This window comes from Sarcophilus harrisii, chromosome 4, assembly GCF_902635505.1.
Source record: "Sarcophilus harrisii chromosome 4, mSarHar1.11, whole genome shotgun sequence".
Classification (NCBI taxonomy): domain Eukaryota; kingdom Metazoa; phylum Chordata; class Mammalia; order Dasyuromorphia; family Dasyuridae; genus Sarcophilus; species Sarcophilus harrisii.
The window spans coordinates 358,374,920-358,380,232 of record NC_045429.1 but is presented as its reverse complement, the minus strand read 5'-3'; positions in this window follow the sequence as shown (position 1 = coordinate 358,380,232).

Sequence of the window (5,313 nt, the reverse complement as noted above, 5' to 3'; positions counted from 1 at the left end):
GCTGTGGGGCTAAGGCTCAAATAAGCCTGGGAAGAGGGGAGGGGCCACATTCTTAAAGGGACAGCAGCATGCCCACCGAATTCTTGGAGTGAGCGAGTAGGGCCTTTGGATGAAATGGAGGGGGGGTATCCAGGCCCATCACGGTGTCCTCCCCCATGCGCCCTTGTGTATATTGTAACTCTGATGGATGCCCCTCTGGTCTGGGTCTTATCTGCCCGCTCAGGGCTTAACTCCTTTCCCGTCTTCCAAGAGGCTAAGAACAGAATAGTGAAAATAAGATTGTGGGGGAGGGCAAAGGGTGGGTCAGGAATATCTGGAAGAAGGACCAAATAGTAGAACTGGGAGAAGGCATAGTTAAGGGGTCCCAGGCAGGTGGGGGTTGGCTGGTACCCAAGAAGTGATTCACTCCAGTCCTCCCCAAGGGTTCCCTTTCCTTTCCCTACCATGGTAACCAATGACTCACCCTCCCCTTTCCCCTTCTGCCCACATCTGGGCAACCCATTCAACAACTTAGATTTGAGCAAGTGAGGTGTGGGGGAAGGGATGCCTGCATTTCGTTGAGTGGCTCAGAAAGGTCTGGATACCCGAGATATCTACATCACCTACCCATCATAACATCTAACCCTCCCTATTCTTTAATCCAAATCCACATTGGAGAACAAGAGCCAAGGGATCTGAATTCCATGCTGAGTAGGTCCCCAAGCTTCAAAAACTAGAACCAAGATTGCCAGATGTTGGGCCCAGAAGACAGGAGAAAGAACATACCTAGGTTCCTTCCCCCCTCTTCAGCCCCTCTCCCTTTCTTAACTATAGAACTTATTTTTAACGAGTAATTCAAAACAGACGCCCAGAGCCGTGCGTCACGTTGCCAGGACACCAGGGTCCCAGATTCCTGTGGTTCTTGGAGGGGCCAGGAGGAGGGGAGTCAGGCATAGGGCTAAGAGGCCAGATGCCTGAATCCCTATCCCCATTCTCATCAGAAAGGGGCCAGTGGGTTGGAGCTGGGGGAGAAGGGGGAAAGGGAATAGAAGCCTGGGCTGTTGGATCCCCAGCCCTGACCCTGATTTTCCAAAAACCAAAAATGTGGTCTGGGTTCTCCCACCTGATCAGTCTTGAGTTGTAGTCAGCTCTAGAATAGACCAGGGAACCCTCTAGGGCTCTCACAAAATTTAGGCTTAGAAAGTTCCTAGCCCCGTCTGGCCCAAGCTTCTGTTCTTAGTTGAAATCGAGGTATCTAGTTCCATTCCACTACCTAAGATACCCTGAATATTCTTACTTTTACCTACCCTTATCCTCCATAACCTCTAGGGCCAGGTCTCAAGACCCAAAGTGTAATCCTATTCTGATGTGCTCTCCCAATATCCTTGCTCCAGTTAATTCTCTAAATGAAGAGCCACGGACATTGAATTATATTGCTCCTTTCCAGTTCCACAAACTCTAATAGTTGAATATGCCTGGGTTCTGGTTCCAAGAATCAGGAGTGGCCAAAGAGAAGGAGGAGGGCTGATTGTACAAGTTGACATGAAGAACAATTTGAAGAGACCAGGGAGTGGAACACCTGGGTCCCAACACTAGGGTGAGAGAGACAGAGAGCAAGGCAGGGTGGAGAGGTGGTTGCCTGACGGGGAGACATAATATTTGGGTTCCATCATTTGGATCCCATTGGCTCTCTTTATCCCTAAGACTAAAGGACCCATAATCCTGGCTCCACACCCTAACAGTTCTCTCCCCTTCTAGGGCGGGGCACTTTACTACCACCAACATCAGCTTCCCCGACAAAACAAAAGCTCTGTTCTCCCTCTTCTGTTCCCCAAACCAGGAGCGGGGGCGAAGCAGGGGGGCAGGGAGAAAGCCAGAGAAACGTGAGGGACGGGGCTCGTGCTGTTCCCGTCTGCCTCAGCCCCCCTCCCCTTTGGCATTTTGCCCCCCCCCCTTTACCTCCCCCTTTCACTCAGCCAGCCTGGTTTCCCTTCTGGGCCGAGGAAGAAAAACCATATTTAACCCTTCCCAACCTGGAGTCTCCCCCCCTTTAGGAAGAAGAAAGGGACAGGATGCAACAGTAGAAAGAATTTAGCACCTCAAGTCTTTCTCTGGACCCAGAATAGAACTTTTGACTCCCCTATTTCCAAGAAATTAATCTCTCCATCCCATATACCTTCTAAATCTCAACTTCAAAAAACAAACTTATTCTATATACTGGATCCAAAGCCCCAGACTCAAAGCTCTTACTGAGACCAGAGGAACTCATTTACCATTTCTCTTTCCATCTTTCCCCAAGAATAGATAGTCCTGAGAATGATGCTATAGATTGGATTCTTGGAAATCATTATAATAAACGGACTTGGAAGTCAGTAAATAGCCAAAAACAGACCCAAAAGTAGAATAATGGATTTGTGGCAGGTAGGGAAATTTAGCTAAATATAATGGGAGAAGAACATTTCAATGAAAGTCAAGAGACCTGGCTTCTAGTTCTAGCTTGCCCTGGATAAGTGACTTCATTCTGAGTCTCAGTTTCCCCAAATGTAAAATTAACTCTAAAATCTTATGATTCTTATGGATGGAAGTGCTGGTGCCACCAAGAAAGGTGCCATGGGGTGAAGAGCTGGAGACAAGGCTGCCATTGGAGAATTTAGGATCTGGTTGGAGAGTGCTTTGAACCAAGCCAAGCCAAGAAAATTGATGTGCTCACTCCTACTCTGACTCTTTCTTAGTGATCCTTTATCAGTCACTAAACTTTCTGGAACCTCAATTTTTTGCCCCACAGATTCCTAAACCCAGTAAGTATTCATTGCTCATTTACTGTGTCCAGAATCAAAAAAAGCAAAAGTCTCTGCCCAATCTCAGGTTGCTAGACTATACACACATGGAACAAGTTTAGAAAGCAGTTAGTTATAGAGCAACTTACAAACCCAAAACAGAACAGGACAAACAGTGGTCAGAACTGGGTGGGGTTAGTCTAGGCAGGCTTCTTGGTGGAGGTGGGCTCAGAGCCCAGGCTTGAAGGAGGTGCTCAGTAACAATTGGTTAAATGAAAAAGAAATGCTGGCAGTGGATTGGTAGAGGTGGGAGGGAGGAGAAAGAAGGAAAGGGAATGGTTTGTGTAAAGCCTTAAAAAAAGTGGAATAAGAACTTTGTTGGGCTGGGACCAGTCAGAAGCTTGACCCGGTTGAAGTGAAGGGGCTCTTTTGGGGAGTAAGGTAAAACTGGAGAGGGGAGGGAAGGGAGTTAATTGGTAGGCTGAGCTGAGGGGTTTGGATTGGCAATAGGGATCCACTGTAGAGTCTTGAGTGAGAATGGAATGAAATGACAACAATGTGTGTAAAAGGTTACTGTAGCAGCTTGGGTTGGAAGGGTGTTGGTTAGAGAAGTAGCTGCCTGGGAGTCGCTGCAGTAATTTAGGTGTGGGGTGATAGAATCCTAGATAGGTTATTGGCTGAAAAAAAAATTGAGGAGGGTGGGATCCATGAGAAAGGCATAATGGAAGAATTGATCTTCAGCAGGAGGAAGAACTAACTTTTGACTGCAAGTAAGGGATAAAGAGAGAGAGAGAAGTGTTAGGAAGAATCTCGTAGTTTTAAGATTTAGAAACTCGGAGATTGAAGAAGGGACAGACTATGCTATTAAAAAGAGTAGAAAATAAATTCCAGTTTTGTAAGTTGGGTTTCAAAGAAGCCCAACTGGAGAGAGATGTGAGTCTAAGATCGGGGAGTCAGCCCCAGTAAGATAACAGCTCTAAGAGAAGAAAAGCTTGTAAAGTCCGGGCTAGCTTTCTGGAGGTCCTCCGGATGGGCGTGGTCTCAGCAGGATGATCAGGAACAGAGTCTAAAGTCTTCACAATTATTATATCAAACTAGAGTGATTATATCAGTATATCATACTAGATATATATGAACTAGAGAACCATCATCTCATCAATTCCACTGAGTTAACACTTTGTAAATATCCTAGTTTCAAGTATACTTCTCCAAAGTTTTGGCCCTCTACAAAGCTCTTTGAGAGAAAAAGAAGGGAGGAAAAAGATCAGAATGCTAAGGCCTAAACTTTGAGGGCTAGCCCTGTCCTTCCTACCCCAAAGCGTAACTGTGAGGCTATTAGCAACAAAGGCAGCAAGGAAGCATTTGGAAACAAAAAAGGAGCTAACAGCTGCAACCATCAACAACTCTTGGCTTTTCTGAGGTCCTAACTAAAATCTCACCTTTTCAGGCAGCCTTTTCCAATCCCTCTTAATTCTAGTGCCTACCTTCTGTTGAATATTTCCAATTTATCCTGTATAGAGCTTGTTTGTCCACAATTACTCGCCTGCCATCTCCCAGTTGGCTTCAATTTCCTCCTCTGTCAAATGAACTGGAGAAGAAAGTGACAAATCACTCCAATATCTTTGCCAAGAATACCCCAAAAGGAGTCATGAAGAGTCGGACACACGACTGAAAAATGACTAAACTACAACTTTCTTGGTTAGATTGTAAGCTCCTGGAAGGCAGGGATTGTTTTGGCCTTCCTTTGAATTTTCCCAAAGTTTAGCACAGTGCCTGAAACATAGAAGAGTTTAATGAATATTTATTGATTAATTCAGAACCTCAAAGCTGGAAAACTATGTAGAGGCTATTTAATCCATCTAATTAGTTATCTGAACAGGAACTTCTCTGCCGCATCCCTTACAAATGGGCAACCAGCCTGTACTTGGAAATTTCTAATAACAAGCAGTTTACTATTTTACTAGGCATTCTATTCCAAAATATTGCTATGACTTAAAGGATCCCATAGAGGAGAGCTAATGGTTCTGAGCCCCATTTCTATGCCAAGGAAAGTTGACAAGGGACTGGTAAGCCTGAGCAAGTTCTCCCCTACATCCTCTAACCAGATTCCAAAGAAAGTCAAATGCCAGACTCTGATCCCAAGCCAAAAGGAGAACTTCTCCTGAAAGTCTAGGAACTCTCCCCATCCCAACCCAGTTACTTCCATTACAAATAATTTTGCTTCCTCAGATTGCTGCCTAGGATTCTCTTGTGTGAAATCAGTGGTGGGACAGTGAAAGGATTATAGGGTCTCTTTCCTGATGTTCCTGTTCTCTTGGTATCAAATACAGGTCAGCTATCAATAACCAATTAAACTAATCTATGCTGTGCACTTTGTGACAATTTCTGGATCCTTTGTTAAAAAGTTTCTGTATAGCTCCTGACCTTTTCCTTCTTTTTTCCTCTTCTTCTTCAGCCTAAAGCTTCCATCCTATGCTCTTCACCAGGACTTGTCATAGATACAAGGATTCTGAATGGAACCATGTAAATGAGGCCAGTGGTGGTCTGGGACCAAACA